The 24,194-nt window shown below is 43.3% G+C and overlaps 7 non-coding genes and 2 pseudogenes across 7 annotated transcripts; all 9 read left to right on the forward strand.

Annotated features, from left to right (window-relative positions):
* Nucleotides 1–933: 933 nt before the first annotated feature.
* Nucleotides 934–1,125, forward strand: LOC120985004. Its single transcript, XR_005775488.1, has one exon. It is a non-coding gene; the product is annotated as a U2 spliceosomal RNA (small nuclear RNA).
* A 6,025-nt stretch (nt 1,126–7,150) lies between these two features.
* On the forward strand, nt 7,151–7,354 carry LOC120984955 (annotated as a pseudogene).
* Nucleotides 7,355–8,384: 1,030 nt separating this feature from the next.
* Nucleotides 8,385–8,575, forward strand: LOC120984960. The gene has a single exon (XR_005775445.1). It is a non-coding gene; the product is annotated as a U2 spliceosomal RNA (small nuclear RNA).
* Nucleotides 8,576–9,605: 1,030 nt separating this feature from the next.
* LOC120984961 lies at nt 9,606–9,796 on the forward strand. Its single transcript, XR_005775446.1, has one exon. It is a non-coding gene; the product is annotated as a U2 spliceosomal RNA (small nuclear RNA).
* Nucleotides 9,797–10,827: 1,031 nt separating this feature from the next.
* Nucleotides 10,828–11,018, forward strand: LOC120984962. The gene has a single exon (XR_005775447.1). It is a non-coding gene; the product is annotated as a U2 spliceosomal RNA (small nuclear RNA).
* Nucleotides 11,019–17,625: 6,607 nt separating this feature from the next.
* Nucleotides 17,626–17,808, forward strand: LOC120984948. The gene has a single exon (XR_005775439.1). It is a non-coding gene; the product is annotated as a U2 spliceosomal RNA (small nuclear RNA).
* Nucleotides 17,809–18,840: 1,032 nt separating this feature from the next.
* LOC120984963 lies at nt 18,841–19,031 on the forward strand. The gene has a single exon (XR_005775448.1). It is a non-coding gene; the product is annotated as a U2 spliceosomal RNA (small nuclear RNA).
* A 1,030-nt stretch (nt 19,032–20,061) lies between these two features.
* LOC120984964 lies at nt 20,062–20,252 on the forward strand. Its single transcript, XR_005775449.1, has one exon. It is a non-coding gene; the product is annotated as a U2 spliceosomal RNA (small nuclear RNA).
* A 2,652-nt stretch (nt 20,253–22,904) lies between these two features.
* LOC120984952 lies at nt 22,905–23,080 on the forward strand (annotated as a pseudogene).
* Nucleotides 23,081–24,194: the final 1,114 nt, after the last annotated feature.

Raw genomic sequence — 24,194 nt, forward strand, 5'->3', positions numbered from 1 at the left:
AGAAAGTTAAAAGAGAGACGATGCACAAGCTTAAAAAATTCGGAGGCAAAGAAATTCCAGATTTCAAAAGGTTTATGTATCTACAATACTTTGCCCTATGTGCCAAAACCCTTAATGCGGATAATACATGGACTTTTTTTCTAAAATATACAGTGGGACATTGCTTCCGCAAAAGAAAATGGATACAACTGCCGTTAACTATACCAGTCCTGTTGGTTCCACCGAAGCAATATCTCATAATTGAGAAGATTATTAGAATTTATGACTTAGGTAAATATCAAAGAAATATCCTAAACAATGCCAGGAAAATCAAATATTTGATGGACAGTGAACAGCAAATAGTACCGGTGGCAAATCTTACATCTGAGAAATCTGCAGAATGCTGGAAATTATGCAATGTACCATATCTGTCAAACAATCTTAAAGACTTAGCTTGGATGAGCATGCATGCATGTCTGCCTACAAAAGAGTTCCAGCATAGGAGAGGCCTAGTTTCAACATCAAAATGCCCCAGAGCAGGTTGTGCAGGAGATGAATCTACGTTGCATGTGCTGTGGAACTGTATGTATGCACAAAGAGTATGGAGATATGCAGGACCCATTCTCAAACATTCATGTGACTTAAAAAGACTTGACTATGAAGTGGTGCTGTATGGACTATGTGACCTCAAGGATCCAGAGAAGAAGAAGATATTGTGGATTATGCTAAATTGTGTCAAGAATGCCCTGTGGAAATGCAGAAATATCCTAGTGTTCAGACAAGATAGTATTGAATTTAAGGTCTGTATTAAGCTAGCTCTTAGTGAGTTATATATATTCTACTTACAAGATAGGAAAAGAATAGGGAAAAGAGCAGCAACAGTTTGGAATGTACATATGTGGAATGTTTTGTTAGTTTAATCTAAATTTGAGTTTGAACTTTAAAAATGTAATGTAAGCTTTTTGATAATAAAAAAAAAAAAAAAAAAAAAAATCTGTTCTTATCAGTTTAATATCTGATACGTCCCCTATCTGGGGACCATATATTAAATGGATTTTTCGAACAGGGAGATGGAAAAAGAGCTTGCTCTGTCCACTCCACGCATTGACCTGGTATTGCAGTACCTCCAGGACCGGTGCACCCCTTCTAATCCAGTATGAAAAAACAGAATGAAATTGAAATGGATTGCAAGCATCATCCTTCCAGCCAAGCAAGTGGAAAGTTGTGTGTGTCGTGCCTCCTTCAGCTTCTCCTCTGTCTGCCCAGTCAGTGCAGTGTTGCTTTTTGCATATAATACCTGCATCTAGTCTGTCAATCTCCTAATTGCATCAGCTGTCGGTTGTTTCCAGCACCAAGCAACCCATTCAGCCCAGTGTCGTCACACACACCCTGGATCCAATTAAGACTGATGATTGGTTAATTGGCTTATCACCTGAATGAATTGTTTGGACCTCCCCTCCTCCACGTTTGATTTGGGCCTGTTGTGCACACCTCGGAGGGTTGCTGAGTCGTCTCTGGCAGGCAATTGACCCTTTTTTGTATCAAGTTGGCTGGATGTAACCATTTAGCTTTTGCAGTGCTTCAATAAATGAGTAAAGTTTGCCTGTGTCTCCCTCTTGTGGATCTTTTGAACTGGATTACTTAGTGGCTAAAAAGTAGCCCAGCACTTCCTATGCAGCTGGACCTACCTTGTCTGTTCAATGGACGGAACACTGCGCGTGTCACAAGAGCCTTGTCAGGTCAAGAGGTCAAAGAGGTCAAGTAAGGTCAGCTATTGGATGACATCACAAGGGCCCTGATGGAACACTCAACAATGGTGCCGTGACATCACAATCAACAATGGTTATCCTTTTTTTTTTTTTTTTTTTTTCCTTTCACTCACTACTATTCCTATCATTCTTTCTGCTTGGCGTGCTTTGGCACCGCACCAGGAATTTCGTGCGAAGAAAAGGCGTGTCCAAAAGTCGCGTGTGGGCGGAGCTATGCAGATAGCAAACACGAAAAGAAGCATGCTGGTGTGACTTCTGTGCGTAGGACGCGCGTGAACGTTTTCCCCGGTTTGTGAGAGAAAGAAGCCTCCCGGACTGTGTATTGGGCTGGGGACAGTAGTCTATTGCCTTCATTAGTGCTCTGCATTGGGGACCATCGGCCTGTACTGCGAACCCTTTTCAGGTTATCGCTTCTCGGCCTTTTGGCAAGATCATGGTCTTGTTGAGAGGGATCCGTACCAAGCTCTTGGCCCTGCAGCATCGCCACATGGCTTAAGCTGCTCGCTGCTATAAGGAGAAGGTGGGATAACCAAGAAGGCGATCAAGACGGAGAAAGATGGGCGTGAAAATCGATTACGCCGGGACCGGAGACTTCCGGGTCAGGAACGCGTTTGGAATTTGTGTCGAGGAAGCGAAGAAAGAAAAATTTACAGATGAACATCTTGTCAAAGAGGTACTGTTTAAAACTCTACATGTCAGTATGGCGGATATTTTGTGCTTACAAGATCGAATTGGTGGAAGGCGCACTCTTGTCTTAACATCTATAGGAGCCTGTCATAATTTATTTTTGTTTTTGGAGAGGAATAAGGACAATCCAGAACTAGATGGCTTGACGTTCACGGTGTTGTACAATAGAGACATTCACTTGGTCGTGTTTATGTACAACCCATACGTCGATACGGATGATATTTTTTTGTTCTTATCTAAATACTGCGAAAAAGTCGTTTACGCCCATAAAGTTATGGGTAGCCATGGTTTGTGGACTGGCAAACACAAGTATTTTGTGCGTTTCCGCCCTGATCCTCTGAGCCCAGGGGGTATGAGTCATCCTCCCCAAAGTTTTGTTATTGGCAGAGATAGAGGCCTCATTTTCTTTCAAGACGCTCCAAGTTATTGCCGAAAATGCAAGTTGTATGGGCATGTACAAGAGAATTGTCAGCAAACCTCCTTCGTCTGCTCGAAGTGTCATAAAGATGGGCATATCGCAAAGGATTGTAAAAATGCAATTATCTGTAATCTCTGTGAAGAAGCGGGGCATACTTTTAAAGAGTGTCCTTCACGTGGCTATAGAGCTAAGCCAAAAAGATTGTATGCTGATGTTGCAAGGGCAAGGGCTGCAGGGCCATCTCGGATCCCAGATCAGCCGTCTCAAACTCCTGTGCAGTTATCCCAGAATCCAGTTCAGGCGTCTCAAATGGCAGTTCAATCACAGACTGATATACATCAGAGTGGAAGTGTGCAGCAAGCTACTCCTATTGTTTCCCCTGTGGGGAGTAGAGAAAATGTGGAGATGGACATTTCCCAGGTGGAGGAAGATTTTCCCCAAATATTTGGTCTTCAGTCGGATCTTCAGGGAGAAGGAGAGGTGGTCTCTCCCTTACCTAAATCGCCAGTGCCCGGGTGGGATGAGATGGAGGACCCACAGGAGGATGGGAGAGGTGAACAAGGAGATTTTGTATCCACCAGTGACTTCATAACACCCACTACGAGATCAGCGGAGGAATCGCTGAGCTCAGTTGTAAAGAAACCCCGCTTATTACCGCCTCAGTACAGTGGAGTAGAACAGAGTCCGGTAAGGCAGGAGGCGTATCCTGCTGCTTGCATTCCGGACAACAGTGCTTTTTTGGACGAGTCAAAGGCCAGGGACTTTTGCTCAGGAGGTCAACCTCCCGACGGAATCGGATAAGGAAACAGTGGGGTACTGGTAACTATGTCCGAAATAAGATCTTGCAATGGGGGGAAAAGCTGAATTTCATGTCTTATCCCTGAATGTGAGGGTACTGAAATCAAGAGCTAGACGAACTGCAGTTTTTGATTATATTAAAAAACAAAATCCGGATATCGCATGTCTTCAAGAGTGCGGTATCTCAGAACCCGTCTGTGCTAATGAGTGGCCACATGGGAACTCAATTTGGTCAGGTTCTTGTATAAATAAGAATGATGGTGTGGGGATAGTTTTATGTCATAGAGATCTTGTTTTTGAAAGCTACACGGTGGTGGAGGTGGGGAGGTGCATTATGGCGATGATTAAGTACAAGGGGTGGCGGGTTAGGATTATTAACGTTTATTGTCCTACCGGGAAAAAAGAACGTCTAGAGTTACTAGACAAATTGAATTTTTTTCTGGTAGGTAGAGTGCCGACAATTTTATTGGGTGATTTCAATTGCACTATAGAAGGTGATAAGATGGATGTGACAGGGAATAGATTGCACAAAATTGTTTCAGATTTTTCTTTAACTGATTCTGCATTGATGTTAGGTAAACCCCCACCTGCTACCTTTAAAGCAGATAGGGGTGATTTTTTTTCTAGGATTGATTTTGTTTTTCTTTCCAAAAATTTATTTTGTAGGAAAATGTTATACCTTGATGTTATTTTTTCTGATCACATGTGCTTGTCTGTTTGGGTGGAAGGAGATGAGGAGATTACATATGGTAGAGGTGTGTGGAAACTGAATATGGGTTTGTTAGATGATGAGATGGTGATGAGAGTGTTTAAGTACCAGTATGAAAGATGGAAATTCAGAAAGGATGATTTTGTGAATGTTTTGTGTTGGTGGGATTGGATGAAATCAAGAATAAAACTTTTTTTCAAGAAATGGGGGTATAAGAGGGCGAGGAAGAGGAGGAATGAATACAATGAATTAAATAGGAGAGCTGAGTGGTTGTGGAAATTGAGTGCAATGGGTGTAGATGTGAAAGATTTGTTGGAAGTTGTTAAAAGGGAAAAGAAAGTGTTTATGGAGAGAAAGGGTAAAGAGATTATTTTTAGGGCGAAAGTTGATATGATTGAGAAGAATGAAAAATGTTCTAGGTTTTTTTTCAAAAAGGTGTGTGGTAAAAAGGAAGATATGTTGGAAGTGGTTGATAGCAAGGGAGAGTGTGTTAGGGGTAAAAGTGTGATTGGGGCAGTGGAAGAGTTCTATGGAAATTTGTATGGGTTGAAGTGGATTGATAAGGACCTTATGATGGAGGTAATGAATGTTTTGGATGAAAAATTAAATGTAGAAAGTCAGAGTTTGGTGTGTGAGGATATTTCTACAGAAGAAATAAAGAAGATTGTGTGGAGTTGTAAAAAAAATAAGACACCGGGTAAGGATGGTATTCCGATTGAGTTGTATGTGAGAGCATGGGACTGGATGGGAAATGATTTTTTGGAAGTATGTAGGTATATGTGGGAAAATGGTGTAATAGGGGAGTCGATGAAAGAAGGCGTGGTAGTTCTGATTTTTAAAAAGGGTGACAAAAATAAACTCGAGAATTGGAGACCAATAACTTTATTAAATGCTGATTATAAGGTATTTGGTAAATTGTTGGCTAATCGGATGCGTGGTGTGATTGATAAGGTTGTGAATGAAGATCAAGTTTGTGCTGTGCCTGGGAGAAGTATGAATGAAAATTTAGTTCTATTGAGAGATTTGATTGGAGATTGCATGAGTAGAAAACAGAAATGCATGTTACTAGCGATAGATTTTGAGAAAGCATTTGACAGAGTGGCACACTGTTTTATGTTTGCAGTTCTAGAGCGAATGGGTTTTCCAAAGAAGTTTGTGGACTGTGTGAAGAGTTTGTATAGTGGGGTGTCAAGTGAGTTTATGATAAATGGTTGGTTGAGTAAAAAGGTGAATGTATGGAGTGGTGTGAGACAAGGCTGCCCAATGTCTCCTGTGCTTTTCATTAGTGTGATTGAGGTATTAATGTGTTTAATAAGGAAGGATAAAGTTATGAGAGGTATGTTGATTCCGGGGAGTATGGGTAAATGTGTGAAAGTGTTAGGATACATGGATGATGTGGTGATTGTAAGTGATAATATGGCTGCTATTAGGAGAGGAAGGTTATGGTTGGATATGTTTTGTGGTGCGTCTGCCTTTAAAATTAACTGGAATAAATGTGTGTTTAAATGTTTTGGGGATAGGAGTATTTGTCTGGAAGATGTTAAGAATGAGAATAATGAGGTGAAGGTGTTAGGTATTTTGTTTAATGATGATTTGAAAGGGAATGAGAGTTGGGATGAATGTGGGAGAAAGATTGAGAGGAAATTAAATTTCTGGAGGTTAAGAGATCTTTCACTCACAGGGAAAGTATTGATTATAAAAGCTGTTATTTTGCCAATTATCCTTTTTGTAGCAGGAGTATACCCTGCATGTTCAAAAAAAGTTGCGAAAGTTGAGAAACTGGTGTTTACGTTTCTTTGGGGAGGACGTATGGAGAAGCTGAAAAGAGAGTATGTGTATAAAAGAAGTGTGAATGGTGGTTTGGATTTCCCTAAGTTTGAAATTTTTCTTGGTTTGAATTATATTAAAAGTTTTGTGGTGTTGGTGGAGAAACAGAATAAGAGTGCATATATGGTAAGATACATGGCTGGATGGATGATGTATGGGTTGAAGTGGTGTGAAAGAGATGCTAGAGTGCCTGTGTCGTTTAAATGTCCAGTGTGGTATGAAGTGGTTGAAAGGTTTATTAGGAAATTTGATTTATTGGCTGTGAGAATGGAAGTGTTTAAAGATAAGAAAAAGGTGATGGCTAAATTTAGAGAAAATGAGGTTGCATGTGATATTGTAGGGTTAAGGTCGGATGTTGCATCAGTAGTGTGGAAGAAATGTTCAATAGTAGGCATATCAAATAGACAGAAAGATATTGTGTGGATGGGGTTGCAAAACATATTGCCTGTGCGTGAAGTCCAGAAAAAAAGGGATTTAATTAGGTCAGAAGTTTGTCCAAGAGATGGGTGCGGGGGATGTGAGTCTGTAAGACATTTATTTTGGGATTGTGGGTATGCAAATGATGTATGGAAAAGAGTGGGAGGTTTAGTTAAAGAGTTGACGGGTGTTGCGTATATGGACTGGAAAGTGGCGATGTTTGGTATTGGTGCGCGTGGTAGGATGAATACAAGGATTTTGTGGTATATAATGGTATGTGTTATGGAGAGTCTGTGGGATGTGAGGAATTTATTAGTGTTCAAGAAAGAAGTAGTGCCTGAGTGTGACTGTGTTAAGTTAGTTCTGTCTAGACTTTATGTAATTCATTTATGGGATAGACAGTATGGTGGAGGTATAGATTCAGAGGGAGTATGGAAGTTTAAAAAATGGAGATCGTTGATCAAGTATTGAATTAAGTTATGATGTATTGTGTTTGTTGTCTTTTGATGATGTGTTTTTTTTTTCTTCTGTATATATGAATTTTGACTTTATTTTAAAATAAAATAAAAAAAAAAAAAAAAAAAAAAAAAAAAAAAATCTGTTCTTGTCAGTTTAATATCTGATACGTCCCCTATCTGGGGACCATATATTAAATGGATTTTTCGAACAGGGAGATGGAAAAAGAGCTTGCTCTGTCCACTCCACGCATTGACCTGGTATTGCAGTACCTCCAGGACCGGTGCACCCCTTCTAATCCAGTATGAAAAAACAGAATGAAATTGAAATGGATTGCAAGCATCATCCTTCCAGCCAAGCAAGTGGAAAGTTGTGTGTGTCGTGCCTCCTTCAGCTTCTCCTCTGTCTGCCCAGTCAGTGCAGTGTTGCTTTTTGCATATAATACCTGCATCTAGTCTGTCAATCTCCTAATTGCATCAGCTGTCGGTTGTTTCCAGCACCAAGCAACCCATTCAGCCCCAGTGTCGTCACACACACCCTGGATCCAATTAAGACTGATGATTGGTTAATTGGCTTATCACCTGAATGAATTGTTTGGACCTCCCCTCCTCCACGTTTGATTTGGGCCTGTTGTGCACACCTCGGAGGGTTGCTGAGTCGTCTCTGGCAGGCAATTGACCCTTTTTTGTATCAAGTTGGCTGGATGTAACCATTTAGCTTTTGCAGTGCTTCAATAAATGAGTAAAGTTTGCCTGTGTCTCCCTCTTGTGGATCTTTTGAACTGGATTACTTAGTGGCTAAAAAGTAGCCCAGCACTTCCTATGCAGCTGGACCTACCTTGTCTGTTCAATGGACGGAACACTGCGCGTGTCACAAGAGCCTTGTCAGGTCAAGAGGTCAAAGAGGTCAAGTAAGGTCAGCTATTGGATGACATCACAAGGGCCCTGATGGAACACTCAACAATGGTGCCGTGACATCACAATCAACAATGGTTATCCTTTTTTTTTTTTTTTTTTTTTCCTTTCACTCACTACTATTCCTATCATGCTTTCTGCTTGGCGTGCTTTGGCACCGCACCAGGAATTTCGTGCGAAGAAAAGGCGTGTCCAAAAGTCGCGTGTGGGCGGAGCTATGCAGATAGCAAACACGAAAAGAAGCATGCTGGTGTGACTTCTGTGCGTAGGACGCGCGTGAACGTTTTCCCCGGTTTGTGAGAGAAAGAAGCCTCCCGGACTGTGTATTGGGCTGGGGACAGTAGTCTATTGCCTTCATTAGTGCTCTGCATTGGGGACCATCGGCCTGTACTGCGAACCCTTTTCAGGTTATCGCTTCTCGGCCTTTTGGCTAAGATCAAGTGTAGTATCTGTTCTTATCAGTTTAATATCTGATACGTCCCCTATCTGGGGACCATATATTAAATGGATTTTTCGAACAGGGAGATGGAAAAAGAGCTTGCTCTGTCCACTCCACGCATTGACCTGGTATTGCAGTACCTCCAGGACCGGTGCACCCCTTCTAATCCAGTATGAAAAAACAGAATGAAATTGAAATGGATTGCAAGCATCATCCTTCCAGCCAAGCAAGTGGAAAGTTGTGTGTGTCGTGCCTCCTTCAGCTTCTCCTCTGTCTGCCCAGTCAGTGCAGTGTTGCTTTTTGCATATAATACCTGCATCTAGTCTGTCAATCTCCTAATTGCATCAGCTGTCGGTTGTTTCCAGCACCAAGCAACCCATTCAGCCCCAGTGTCGTCACACACACCCTGGATCCAATTAAGACTGATGATTGGTTAATTGGCTTATCACCTGAATGAATTGTTTGGACCTCCCCTCCTCCACGTTTGATTTGGGCCTGTTGTGCACACCTCGGAGGGTTGCTGAGTCGTCTCTGGCAGGCAATTGACCCTTTTTTGTATCAAGTTGGCTGGATGTAACCATTTAGCTTTTGCAGTGCTTCAATAAATGAGTAAAGTTTGCCTGTGTCTCCCTCTTGTGGATCTTTTGAACTGGATTACTTAGTGGCTAAAAAGTAGCCCAGCACTTCCTATGCAGCTGGACCTACCTTGTCTGTTCAATGGACGGAACACTGCGCGTGTCACAAGAGCCTTGTCAGGTCAAGAGGTCAAAGAGGTCAAGTAAGGTCAGCTATTGGATGACATCACAAGGGCCCTGATGGAACACTCAACAATGGTGCCGTGACATCACAATCAACAATGGTTATCCTTTTTTTTTTTTTTTTTTTTTCCTTTCACTCACTACTATTCCTATCATGCTTTCTGCTTGGCGTGCTTTGGCACCGCACCAGGAATTTCGTGCGAAGAAAAGGCGTGTCCAAAAGTCGCGTGTGGGCGGAGCTATGCAGATAGCAAACACGAAAAGAAGCATGCTGGTGTGACTTCTGTGCGTAGGACGCGCGTGAACGTTTTCCCCGGTTTGTGAGAGAAAGAAGCCTCCCGGACTGTGTATTGGGCTGGGGACAGTAGTCTATTGCCTTCATTAGTGCTCTGCATTGGGGACCATCGGCCTGTACTGCGAACCCTTTTCAGGTTATCGCTTCTCGGCCTTTTGGCTAAGATCAAGTGTAGTATCTGTTCTTATCAGTTTAATATCTGATACGTCCCCTATCTGGGGACCATATATTAAATGGATTTTTCGAACAGGGAGATGGAAAAAGAGCTTGCTCTGTCCACTCCACGCATTGACCTGGTATTGCAGTACCTCCAGGACCGGTGCACCCCTTCTAATCCAGTATGAAAAAACAGAATGAAATTGAAATGGATTGCAAGCATCATCCTTCCAGCCAAGCAAGTGGAAAGTTGTGTGTGTCGTGCCTCCTTCAGCTTCTCCTCTGTCTGCCCAGTCAGTGCAGTGTTGCTTTTTGCATATAATACCTGCATCTAGTCTGTCAATCTCCTAATTGCATCAGCTGTCGGTTGTTTCCAGCACCAAGCAACCCATTCAGCCCCAGTGTCGTCACACACACCCTGGATCCAATTAAGACTGATGATTGGTTAATTGGCTTATCACCTGAATGAATTGTTTGGACCTCCCCTCCTCCACGTTTGATTTGGGCCTGTTGTGCACACCTCGGAGGGTTGCTGAGTCGTCTCTGGCAGGCAATTGACCCTTTTTTGTATCAAGTTGGCTGGATGTAACCATTTAGCTTTTGCAGTGCTTCAATAAATGAGTAAAGTTTGCCTGTGTCTCCCTCTTGTGGATCTTTTGAACTGGATTACTTAGTGGCTAAAAAGTAGCCCAGCACTTCCTATGCAGCTGGACCTACCTTGTCTGTTCAATGGACGGAACACTGCGCGTGTCACAAGAGCCTTGTCAGGTCAAGAGGTCAAAGAGGTCAAGTAAGGTCAGCTATTGGATGACATCACAAGGGCCCTGATGGAACACTCAACAATGGTGCCGTGACATCACAATCAACAATGGTTATCCTTTTTTTTTTTTTTTTTTTTTTCCTTTCACTCACTACTATTCCTATCATGCTTTCTGCTTGGCGTGCTTTGGCACCGCACCAGGAATTTCGTGCGAAGAAAAGGCGTGTCCAAAAGTCGCGTGTGGGCGGAGCTATGCAGATAGCAAACACGAAAAGAAGCATGCTGGTGTGACTTCTGTGCGTAGGACGCGCGTGAACGTTTTCCCCGGTTTGTGAGAGAAAGAAGCCTCCCGGACTGTGTATTGGGCTGGGGACAGTAGTCTATTGCCTTCATTAGTGCTCTGCATTGGGGACCATCGGCCTGTACTGCGAACCCTTTTCAGGTTATCGCTTCTCGGCCTTTTGGCTAAGATCAAGTGTAGTATCTGTTCTTATCAGTTTAATATCTGATACGTCCCCTATCTGGGGACCATATATTAAATGGATTTTTCGAACAGGGAGATGGAAAAAGAGCTTGCTCTGTCCACTCCACGCATTGACCTGGTATTGCAGTACCTCCAGGACCGGTGCACCCCTTCTAATCCAGTATGAAAAAACAGAATGAAATTGAAATGGATTGCAAGCATCATCCTTCCAGCCAAGCAAGTGGAAAGTTGTGTGTGTCGTGCCTCCTTCAGCTTCTCCTCTGTCTGCCCAGTCAGTGCAGTGTTGCTTTTTGCATATAATACCTGCATCTAGTCTGTCAATCTCCTAATTGCATCAGCTGTCGGTTGTTTCCAGCACCAAGCAACCCATTCAGCCCCAGTGTCGTCACACACACCCTGGATCCAATTAAGACTGATGATTGGTTAATTGGCTTATCACCTGAATGAATTGTTTGGACCTCCCCTCCTCCACGTTTGATTTGGGCCTGTTGTGCACACCTCGGAGGGTTGCTGAGTCGTCTCTGGCAGGCAATTGACCCTTTTTTGTATCAAGTTGGCTGGATGTAACCATTTAGCTTTTGCAGTGCTTCAATAAATGAGTAAAGTTTGCCTGTGTCTCCCTCTTGTGGATCTTTTGAACTGGATTACTTAGTGGCTAAAAAGTAGCCCAGCACTTCCTATGCAGCTGGACCTACCTTGTCTGTTCAATGGACGGAACACTGCGCGTGTCACAAGAGCCTTGTCAGGTCAAGAGGTCAAAGAGGTCAAGTAAGGTCAGCTATTGGATGACATCACAAGGGCCCTGATGGAACACTCAACAATGGTGCCGTGACATCACAATCAACAATGGTTATCCTTTTTTTTTTTTTTTTTTTTTTCCTTTCACTCACTACTATTCCTATCATGCTTTCTGCTTGGCGTGCTTTGGCACCGCACCAGGAATTTCGTGCGAAGAAAAGGCGTGTCCAAAAGTCGCGTGTGGGCGGAGCTATGCAGATAGCAAACACGAAAAGAAGCATGCTGGTGTGACTTCTGTGCGTAGGACGCGCGTGAACGTTTTCCCCGGTTTGTGAGAGAAAGAAGCCTCCCGGACTGTGTATTGGGCTGGGGACAGTAGTCTATTGCCTTCATTAGTGCTCTGCATTGGGGACCATCGGCCTGTACTGCGAACCCTTTTCAGGTTATCGCTTCTCGGCCTTTTGGCTAAGATCAAGTGTAGGGATACATTGGGTCTTGGTCAGAAGGTGCCTGGGGTACCCGATTCCTCGGCCTTGGGGGACGGCACGGGTTTATAGCCCGTGTTGCGCCCCCTTGCTGCTATAGGGGATAGGCTTAGTCCCCAGGCAACGGGAGGCGATCGCGCTCATCAGTGATATTTATCGCTGGGAGCGTTCTTTATTTATTATTTTTTGGAGCGTGTTCATCTGGGCGTTTGGACATCTGAGGTCCCCGTCCCCGGACTGGATTGGAGACTCATCTCGCTGGGTGTGTGTCCTTTTTTGGTTTCGGGGTCGGGATTAGGCCTTGGCGTGTGGAGATGCCGTTCTCCTTTGACTTTGCGGATGGGGAAACCCATATACATCAGTCCATCCGGATTGAGGTGGCGGAAAAATTCCGGGATCGAAAGACGCTACGATATATTGTGGCCGAAATCCTGAACGGTGTTTTTCAGGTCAGAAGGGAGGACATCCTGTGTCTACGAGACCAGGAATATAAGGGCCTATATACCATCACCTTCTGCACGAAAGCATGTTGTGATAACATCTATGCAGCATTGCAGGTTGCGGACCAGGCCGATGACCGTCTTGACGGTCTCCATTTTGGGCTCCTCTACGGTGAGGAGTCGGTACATTTGGTTGTATGTATGTACAATCCATTTGTACCAGAGGAAGATGTTACTCTATTCCTCAGGCGGTATTGTCGAGAAGTTCACTTCTCACATGAAGTTAAAAACTCGGAAAATTTTTGGAATGGCAAAAGGAAATACTTTGTGAAATTTGAGAAGGACCCTGCAGGCATTGGGGGTCTCTCTCACCCGCCATCGAATTTTGCCATTGGGAGGAACAGGGGTTATCTCCTGTACTCCCAAATGCCCTCATTTTGCAGAAACTGCCAAAGATTCGGGCATACAAGAGAAAACTGCGATTCAGGGGTAAAACGTTGCAACAGATGCGGTAGTGAGGGACATGTGGCCTCAAGTTGCAACGCCTGTGACCTATGTGGCGAAAATGGTCACAAGTATAAAGACTGCCCTCTTAAAGCCCGTACGTATAAAGCATCCGTGGTGGTGACCGGGCAAAAGACACCCAGGCCGGGGCCAAGGCAGCAGCCCATAACAGATATGGGTGCTGTTGGTAATGCCCCGGGACCTGAACCGAAGGTGGCTGGTGAAACCGAGCCAGGGTCCTCTAAAGCCCCACCGGGCGGCCCGATGGGGGAGAAAGTAGAGGCTGGCTATAATTCCAACAGAGAGTCTAAACAGGGCTGTACTAGCTCTGCAAGGGCCGCAAGACCCCTGGCCGACCCGGACCAGGGAAAGAGTAGGCGATCCTCTGTAACCCTTACAGAGGATTCGGCCAAAGACAATCTGGACAAAGTAAGCAAGACTGGGGTGAGCCCGATGGGAAACCCCAGCAGCCAGACTGGGAAAGTCAAAAAGTTTGACAGAAAACACTCTTTGAAGGCGAGAGAGGAGTGTTCCCAAGACATTATTTCGCAAGCCGAAAGCTTGTGGAGTGGCCCCGAGCCTAGCCCTGGTGCAGCACGAGTACAGGGCAGGGCAAAGAAAGGCCAAGGTGCGGAAAGCTCGGAGATTTCCCAGACGGGCCCTGCGACCCCATTTAAGCCAGGCCTGATGCGGAGGGCCTCTGATGCTGAGCGGCAGCATTCAGAGAGATATCCGGAGGCAAGTCCCTCTACGACGGTGGTAGAGGGGACTCCGGTAAAAGACAGACGGAGAGACACGGGAATTCCGCAGAGGCCGAGTGGAAAGACGAAGAAAGAGGTCCAAGATGACAACGTTGAACCAGAGACGAAGAGAGCGGTGGGCGATGCGATGGATACCTCCCATACGGCGAAAAGGACAAGAGAGGAAGAAGGATATGGATCACAGAGAAAAGCCAAACCCCGTAGCTCAAAAGAAGATGAGGTTAGAAAAGAAATTGGATCGCAGCACATCTCTGAGACTGACCAAAGCATTTTTTCTGTTTGTCCGGATCCTGGTATCTCCTGCTCCCAAGAAATTGAGGAGGCAGCATCTTCTGAGCTAGAAACTGACTCTCCCTGATATTTATGTCATCTTTGTCTATAAAAATTTCCTCACTGAATGTGAGGTCATTAAAGAGTCCTGTGCGCAGGGCGGCTTTATTTTCTTTCCTAGAGACTTTGGACTTTGATATTTGCCTATTACAAGAATGCGGAATACCAAATCGAATGGAGTATAACGATATTAAAAAAGACTGGAAGCTGGGCCCTTCAGTGTGGTCCGGGGCAAATAATAATAGATCTGTTGGTGTTGGCGTGCTGTGTCGTGGTAATTTTATACAAATACAATCTGTGATCGAAATTTTACCAGGCAGAGCAATTTTAATACATTTACGTTTTAAGGGTCTTTTATGTCGTGTTTTAAATGTATACGCCCCTCCTGATAAACAGGAGAGGGCGGAGCTTTTTAACATTTTACCATTGTTTTGTACAGGTTCCGCCCCCTTGCTGGTAGGAGGTGATTTTAATTGTATTCGTGAAGGTGAAACCAGGCAAGGGGGTGATGGGAACAGGAAGGACCGCACTTCCTACCTGCTTAAAAATTTTATTGAGGATTTTAACTTAAAGGATTGCTGGAGGTCGCTCTTGCCGGCGGACCCAGGTGCCACTTGGTCCAATGGGAGAGTGAACTCCAGAATCGATTTTATGTTTGCTTCCAATAACTTTTCTCCCCTGAAATGTGAACTTGTTGACAATGTTTTCTCAGATCACAAGCTTTTATCGACACAGCTAGAGACGGAGGACGAACAAAAGGTAAACAAAGGTTATTGGAAGCTGAATGTTTTGCTATTAGAAAACCCTGAAATTAAGGCGGAATTTGTGCGGACCTACCAGTGCTGGCAGCAAGAAAGAAATTCCCATGAATCGGTGCTGCACTGGTGGGAGGGCATAAAGCCTAAAATTAAATTATTTTTTATTAAAGCAGGTAGGAAGAAAGCAAAGGAAAAGAAACAATGGTATAATGTTCTTAACAAACGTCTTAATGTTTTGTTTAAATTAAAAGAAATTGGTATGGAGGTAGACCTAGATATGGTTAATTTAAAAGCAGAAATAAAAAAATGTATCGAGGACAAAGGTAAACAAATAATTTTTAACTCTCGTGTAAAATACCTAGAAGAAGATGAAAAGTGTTCCCGTTTCTTTTTTAAAAAAATAAATAAAAGGCGTGAGGTAATTTTAAATTTAGAAGGGGAAACCACAGTAAATGGAATGCTAAAATCAACTTTTAATTTTTACCAATTTCTTTTTAATAAAAAATCTATTGACATGTCCTTTTTAAATGATGTTATTAATTCCCTTGATTTTAAGTTAGATATTTTAGACCAAGAAGTTTTATCCCGTGATCTTACCATAGAGGAGCTTTTATTTGCTTTTAAAAGTTTTTCTAACGGGAAAACGCCGGGTGAGGATGGGCTCCCCATAGAATTTTATCTAGCTTTTTGGGAAATTTTAAAAAGTGACATGTTTTTATTATACAAAGAAACTTTCACTGTTAAAGAACTGCCACAGTCCTGGAGGAAAGGGATAGTTTCTTTGCTATTTAAAAAAGGGGACAAAAGCCAGTTAAAAAATTGGAGACCCATTACACTTTTAAACGTAGATTATAAAATTTTAGCCAAACTTTTAGCAGTACGTCTTAAACCTTTTATTGATAAAATAATACATCCTAATCAGGTTTGTGGGGTACCTGGTAGATCAATTGCTGAAGCTTTAAATATTTTAAGAGATGTAATTTGGTATTTTAAAGACAGAAATCAGACCCTTGCCATTTTATCACTTGACTTCGAAAAAGCCTTTGACAGAGTGTCCCATGAATATCTTTTTATAGTTTTAAAAAAATTATGTTTGCCTGATTTTATAATAAACAAAATTAAACTTTTATATAGTTCTTGCTTTAGTCACATTTCCGTTAATGGTTTTTTAACAAAAGGTGTCCCTCTTTTATCAGGGGTAAAACAGGGGTGCCCCCTATCCCCCTTTTTATTCATTTGTGCAATAGAGCCCCTTCTAGCCACGTTAAGACGAGATAAGATGGTGAAGGGGGTACCAATCCCCGGGGGAGGGGGTAATCAATTGAAGGTTTTAAGTTACATGGATGATGTTACAGTGTTATGTCCAAGCTCCCCGACATTAAGACGTACCCTAATGAACACCACCTTTTTCTGTGAAGCTTCAGGTTTTAAACTAAATGTAAATAAATGTGACTGTTTTTATATAGGGGATTGGGATTCTTCAATAACATCTGGAATCCAAATGCAACAAGACCAAATAAAAATTTTAGGGGTTATTTTTAATCAGGCTAATAATGGAGTTTGTAATTGGGACATTGCAATTAATAAAATAGAGAAAAAGGTTTTAATGTGGAACATGAGGAATCTTACAATGGAGGGGAAAATTTTAATAATAAAAATGGTTTTAATTCCTATTTTACTTTACATAGCAATGGTTTTTCCCCCCTCAAATCTATATATTAAAAGAGTAACTCGTATCTGTTTTAAATTTTTATGGGGTTCATCAATGGAAAAATTAAAGCGTGAAAGTATGTATAAAAGTAGAGTCAATGGCGGTAAAGATGTTCCCAACCTTTTTAACTTCTTTTATATTAAATATTTCTGTTTCTGTTTTAAGATGTTTAAATCTAATGGCATTTTTAGTTATTTTTTAAAATATGCAACGGGCATGGTTTTTAAAAGATGGTACCGTCCCTCTCTAAATGCTCCTGTTCTTCTGTGTCCCCCTAAACATTATGCGGTCCTAGAAAAAACGGTCAGACTCCTACGCCTCCAAGAATTGGAGCCTGACATTTTGGGGGACCAGAGAAAAGTGTCAAAACTGTGTCGAAAGAATGAGGAGGTAGTGACAGTTTCCAATTTCTCGCAGGATAGATCCAAAAAAGTGTGGCGGAACGTATACGGGAAGTTTCTAGCAAATATCCACAAGGATCTGTCCTGGGCAATCGCCCACCAGTGCCTCCCTACCCGTGAGTTTCAATATAGGCGAGGGCTGGTGGCGAGAGCCAGATGTCCAAGAGACAGATGTGGAGATGATGAGACGGTGCTGCACTTGTTCTGGAACTGTCACTACGCTCAGGAGATTTGGAAGAGAGCGGGCCTTCTTTTTAAATGGATATGTGGTCTTAAAGATTTTAATCACGAATACGTTTTATATGGACTTTTTACTTGCCCTACACCCAAGCAACAAAGAGTTTGCTGGATGATTATTAACTGTTTTAAAAATGCCATTTGGAAGACTAGAAATATTTTAATATTTAAGCGTGATGACATTGATGTAAGAAACTGTATGAAAATGGCTTTGAGTGAATTATATATTTATTTCTTAAGAGATAAGAAAAATATGGGCATAAAAGAAGCCAATTCTTTATGGTGTTTAGCAGCCTGGAACACAATTGTATTATAACTTATATTCTTTACCATTGTCTTAATGTAATATAATATTTATGTTTTTATTATACCCCTGTTTCTTTTGTCAAAACTTATACTTTAATAAAGTTATGTTGAAACCTTATCTGTTCTTATCAGTTTAATATCTGATACGTCCCCTATCTGGGGACCATATATTAAATGGATTTTTCGAACAGGGAGATGGAAAAAGAGCTTGCTCTGTCCACTCCACGCATTGACCTGGTATTGCAGTACCTCCAGGACCGGTGCACCCCTTCTAATCCAGTATGAAAAAACAGAATGAAATTGAAATGGATTGCAAGCATCATCCTTCCAGCCAAGCAAGTGGAAAGTTGTGTGTGTCGTGCCTCCTTCAGCTTCTCCTCTGTCTGCCCAGTCAGTGCAGTGTTGCTTTTTGCATATAATACCTGCATCTAGTCTGTCAATCTCCTAATTGCATCAGCTGTCGGTTGTTTCCAGCACCAAGCAACCCATTCAGCCCAGTGTCGTCACACACACCCTGGATCCAATTAGGACTGATGATTGGTTAATTGGCTTATCACCTGAATGAATTGTTTGGACCTCCCCTCCTCCACGTTTGATTTGGGCCTGTTGTGCACACCTCGGAGGGTTGCTGAGTCGTCTCTGGCAGGCAATTGACCCTTTTTTGTATCAAGTTGGCTGGATGTAACCATTTAGCTTTTGCAGTGCTTCAATAAATGAGTAAAGTTTGCCTGTGTCTCCCTCTTGTGGATCTTTTGAACTGGATTACTTAGTGGCTAAAAAGTAGCCCAGCACTTCCTATGCAGCTGGACCTACCTTGTCTGTTCAATGGACGGAACACTGCGCGTGTCACAAGAGCCTTGTCAGGTCAAGAGGTCAAAGAGGTCAAGTAAGGTCAGCTATTGGATGACATCACAAGGGCCCTGATGGAACACTCAACAATGGTGCCGTGACATCACAATCAACAATGGTTATCCTTTTTTTTTTTTTTTTTTTTTTTTCCTTTCACTCACTACTATTCCTATCTTTCTTTCTGCTTGGCGTGCTTTGGCACCGCACCAGGAATTTCGTGCGAAGAAAAGGCGTGTCCAAAAGTCGCGTGTGGGCGGAGCTATGCAGATAGCAAACACGAAAAGAAGCATGCTGGTGTGACTTCTGTGCGTAGGACGCGCGTGAACGTTTTCCCCGGTTTGTGAGAGAAAGAAGCCTCCCGGACTGTGTATTGGGCTGGGGACAGTAGTCTATTGCCTTCATTAGTGCTCTGCATTGGGGACCATCGGCCTGTACTGCGAACCCTTTTCAGGTTATCGCTTCTCGGCCTTTTGGCTAAGATCAAGTGTAGTATCTGTTCTTATCAGTTTAATATCTGATACGTCCCCTATCTGGGGACCATATATTAAATGGATTTTTCGAACAGGGAGATGGAAAAAGAGCTTGCTCTGTCCACTCCACGCATTGACCTGGTATTGCAGTACCTCCAGGACCGGTGCACCCCTTCTAATCCAGTATGAAAAAACAGAATGAAATTGAAATGGATTGCAAGCATCATCCTTCCAGCCAAGCAAGTGGAAAGTTGTGTGTGTCGTGCCTCCTTCAGCTTCTCCTCTGTCTGCCCAGTCAGTGCAGTGTTGCTTTTTGCATATAATACCTGCATCTAGTCTGTCAATCTCCTAATTGCATCAGCTGTCGGTTGTTTCCAGCACCAAGCAACCCATTCAGCCCAGGTCGTCCTCACACCCTGGATCCAATTAGGACTGATGATTGGTTAATTGGCTTATCACCTGAATGAATTGTTTGGACCTCCCCTCCTCCACGTTTGATTTGGGCCTGTTGTGCACACCTCGGAGGGTTGCTGAGTCGTCTCTGGCAGGCAATTGACCCTTTTTTGTATCAAGTTGGCTGGATGTAACCATTTAGCTTTTGCAGTGCTTCAATAAATGAGTAAAGTTTGCCTGTGTCTCCCTCTTGTGGATCTTTTGAACTGGATTACTTAGTGGCTAAAAAGTAGCCCAGCACTTCCTATGCAGCTGGACCTACCTTGTCTGTTCAATGGACGGAACACTGCGCGTGTCACAAGAGCCTTGTCAGGTCAAGAGGTCAAAGAGGTCAAGTAAGGTCAGCTATTGGATGACATCACAAGGGCCCTGATGGAACACTCAACAATGGTGCCGTGACATCACAATCAACAATGGTTATCCTTTTTTTTTTTTTTTTTTTTTTTTCCTTTCACTCACTACTATTCCTATCATGCTTTCTGCTTGGCGTGCTTTGGCACCGCACCAGGAATTTCGTGCGAAGAAAAGGCGTGTCCAAAAGTCGCGTGTGGGCGGAGCTATGCAGATAGCAAACACGAAAAGAAGCATGCTGGTGTGACTTCTGTGCGTAGGACGCGCGTGAACGTTTTCCCCGGTTTGTGAGAGAAAGAAGCCTCCCGGACTGTGTATTGGGCTGGGGACAGTAGTCTATTGCCTTCATTAGTGCTCTGCATTGGGGACCATCGGCCTGTACTGCGAACCCTTTTCAGGTTATCGCTTCTCGGCCTTTTGGCTAAGATCAAGTGTAGTATCTGTTCTTATCAGTTTAATATCTGATACGTCCCCTATCTGGGGACCATATATTAAATGGATTTTTCGAACAGGGAGATGGAAAAAGAGCTTGCTCTGTCCACTCCACGCATTGACCTGGTATTGCAGTACCTCCAGGACCGGTGCACCCCTTCTAATCCAGTATGAAAAAACAGAATGAAATTGAAATGGATTGCAAGCATCATCCTTCCAGCCAAGCAAGTGGAAAGTTGTGTGTGTCGTGCCTCCTTCAGCTTCTCCTCTGTCTGCCCAGTCAGTGCAGTGTTGCTTTTTGCATATAATACCTGCATCTAGTCTGTCAATCTCCTAATTGCATCAGCTGTCGGTTGTTTCCAGCACCAAGCAACCCATTCAGCCAGTCTCCTCACACCCTGGATCCAATTAGGACTGATGATTGGTTAATTGGCTTATCACCTGAATGAATTGTTTGGACCTCCCCTCCTCCACGTTTGATTTGGGCCTGTTGTGCACACCTCGGAGGGTTGCTGAGTCGTCTCTGGCAGGCAATTGACCCTTTTTTGTATCAAGTTGGCTGGATGTAACCATTTAGCTTTTGCAGTGCTTCAATAAATGAGTAAAGTTTGCCTGTGTCTCCCTCTTGTGGATCTTTTGAACTGGATTACTTAGTGGCTAAAAAGTAGCCCAGCACTTCCTATGCAGCTGGACCTACCTTGTCTGTTCAATGGACGGAACACTGCGCGTGTCACAAGAGCCTTGTCAGGTCAAGAGGTCAAAGAGGTCAAGTAAGGTCAGCTATTGGATGACATCACAAGGGCCCTGATGGAACACTCAACAATGGTGCCGTGACATCACAATCAACAATGGTTATCCTTTTTTTTTTTTTTTTTTTTTTTTTCCTTTCACTCACTACTATTCCTATCATGCTTTCTGCTTGGCGTGCTTTGGCACCGCACCAGGAATTTCGTGCGAAGAAAAGGCGTGTCCAAAAGTCGCGTGTGGGCGGAGCTATGCAGATAGCAAACACGAAAAGAAGCATGCTGGTGTGACTTCTGTGCGTAGGACGCGCGTGAACGTTTTCCCCGGTTTGTGAGAGAAAGAAGCCTCCCGGACTGTGTATTGGGCTGGGGACAGTAGTCTATTGCCTTCATTAGTGCTCTGCATTGGGGACCATCGGCCTGTACTGCGAACCCTTTTCAGGTTATCGCTTCTCGGCCTTTTGGCTAAGATCAAGTGTAGGGATACATCGGTCTTAGTCAGAAGGTGCCTGGGGTACCCGTCTCCTCTGCCTTGGAGGTTGGGGCCGCGCTGAAAAGTTCGGTCCTGCCTCCTTGCTGCTATTGGGGAGCGGCTTAGTCCCTGGGCAACGAGGAGCGATCACCTGCCTGCTACTTCGGTGGTAGGGCGCTACCAGTCCCTGGAACGTGGTCTTCGCTTGCTGGATGGAAGAATCGCCGGAAATGGAGATCCAGGATCCTGTGTTGGACGAAGTTCCGTCATTTGAAAGGCTCAAGAATGGCGTTCGGTTCCTGTTATTGGATACCAAGAAGAAGGAGAAAGGACTCGTATTTTTGGTGGAAGAAATTCTGTTTGGCCTTATAGAGGTACGGAAAGACATGATATTATCCATGCTTGAATTCCCAAGGCGTGGGATGTTTGATGTCATCTTCGCTACAGAAGATATATGTGCAGTTGTGGCAAAAAGACTGGAACATTTCAGATTGAGTCCGGTTATGAATGGAGTCAAGGTGATATTGCACTTTCCCAGAAGGGAGAGAGTTTTGACTGTGAGAATGTACAGCCCATACGTGGCTGAAGAAGACATTGTGACTTTCTTACTGAGGTTTTGTGACAAAGTTGATTGTAGTGGTAAAATCTACAATAAGTATGGGATCTGGTCCACAAAGTGGAAATTTTTTGTAAAATTTAAAGAGAGTTCTGAAGGAGAAGTTGTGTTTCCACCAAGTAGATTTAAACTTGGGAGTGTAAACGGTGACCTTTTCTTTAACGGAATGCAGGAATTCTGTAAAAATTGTAAAAGATACGGTCATGAAAAAGATACTTGTACTAACCAGTGGTGTTTGAGATGTGAGGAGTTTGGTCACTTAGCAGCGAATTGCAAAAAAGAAAAGAAATGTAATTTATGCGGTGAAAACGGTCATGTTTACTTGTCCTGTCCAAAGAGGAAAGGAGAAGAAACAAAAAGAAAGAGAAGAGAAGAGAGTAAACAGAGAAAAGAGGAAAGCCAAGGTGGTATTAGGAGAGTGGTGAAGGAAAGTGAGAGAGAAGAAAAGAAAATAGAGGTGAGAGAGAAAAAAGAAGTGAGGAAAGAAGTGAGAAAAGGAGAAAAAGAGGAAAAAGAAGGGAGAAAAGAAGAGAAAGGGAAAACTGGGTTTCAATACGAAACCGGGAGTGGAGAAGTAGGAAAAGAAATAGAAGAACTTACAAAAACAGGCATTGATCTGGGATGCTTGTTTAGTAAAGTAAGGAAGCTATTAGGAGAACAAAGAGTCAAGTTTTTTGAGTATTATAAGGTCCCTCAGTGTCATCAAGGGGGAGTACCAGAAAATATAAGTGCAGATATGATTTTGCATAGGAATGTGTTAAGGTTAATGGCATATTATGCCTGGAAGGGGGGTCTAAGACCAGGCTGAAAAGAATGGGAAAATTTGTGTTTCTTTTGTTGTTATATGTTTGTCATGTTTGTTAATATTATTTTTTTAGAAAATAAGAAATATAAATAAAAATTAAAAAAGAAAGTTGGTATGGATGATGAGGCGTGGGGCATAAAAAGTGTCTAGTACAATTATGCCGCGTCTTCTGACGCATCAACTAAAAACTAAAAAAAAATCTGTTCTTATCAGTTTAATATCTGATACGTCCCCTATCTGGGGACCATATATTAAATGGATTTTTCGAACAGGGAGATGGAAAAAGAGCTTGCTCTGTCCACTCCACGCATTGACCTGGTATTGCAGTACCTCCAGGACCGGTGCACCCCTTCTAATCCAGTATGAAAAAACAGAATGAAATTGAAATGGATTGCAAGCATCATCCTTCCAGCCAAGCAAGTGGAAAGTTGTGTGTGTCGTGCCTCCTTCAGCTTCTCCTCTGTCTGCCCAGTCAGTGCAGTGTTGCTTTTTGCATATAATACCTGCATCTAGTCTGTCAATCTCCTAATTGCATCAGCTGTCGGTTGTTTCCAGCACCAAGCAACCCATTCAGCCCAGTCTCCTCACACCCTGGATCCAATTAGGACTGATGATTGGTTAATTGGCTTATCACCTGAATGAATTGTTTGGACCTCCCCTCCTCCACGTTTGATTTGGGCCTGTTGTGCACACCTCGGAGGGTTGCTGAGTCGTCTCTGGCAGGCAATTGACCCTTTTTTGTATCAAGTTGGCTGGATGTAACCATTTAGCTTTTGCAGTGCTTCAATAAATGAGTAAAGTTTGCCTGTGTCTCCCTCTTGTGGATCTTTTGAACTGGATTACTTAGTGGCTAAAAAGTAGCCCAGCACTTCCTATGCAGCTGGACCTACCTTGTCTGTTCAATGGACGGAACACTGCGCGTGTCACAAGAGCCTTGTCAGGTCAAGAGGTCAAAGAGGTCAAGTAAGGTCAGCTATTGGATGACATCACAAGGGCCCTGATGGAACACTCAACAATGGTGCCGTGACATCACAATCAACAATGGTTATCCTTTTTTTTTTTTTTTTTTTTTTTTTCCTTTCACTCACTACTATTCCTATCATGCTTTCTGCTTGGCGTGCTTTGGCACCGCACCAGGAATTTCGTGCGAAGAAAAGGCGTGTCCAAAAGTCGCGTGTGGGCGGAGCTATGCAGATAGCAAACACGAAAAGAAGCATGCTGGTGTGACTTCTGTGCGTAGGACGCGCGTGAACGTTTTCCCCGGTTTGTGAGAGAAAGAAGCCTCCCGGACTGTGTATTGGGCTGGGGACAGTAGTCTATTGCCTTCATTAGTGCTCTGCATTGGGGACCATCGGCCTGTACTGCGAACCCTTTTCAGGTTATCGCTTCTCGGCCTTTTGGCAAGATCATGGTCTTGTTGAGAGGGATCCGTACCAAGCTCTTGGCCCTGCAGCATCGCCACATGG

The sequence above is a fragment of the Bufo bufo genome, unplaced genomic scaffold, assembly GCF_905171765.1.
Source record: "Bufo bufo unplaced genomic scaffold, aBufBuf1.1, whole genome shotgun sequence".
NCBI classification, from domain to species: domain Eukaryota; kingdom Metazoa; phylum Chordata; class Amphibia; order Anura; family Bufonidae; genus Bufo; species Bufo bufo.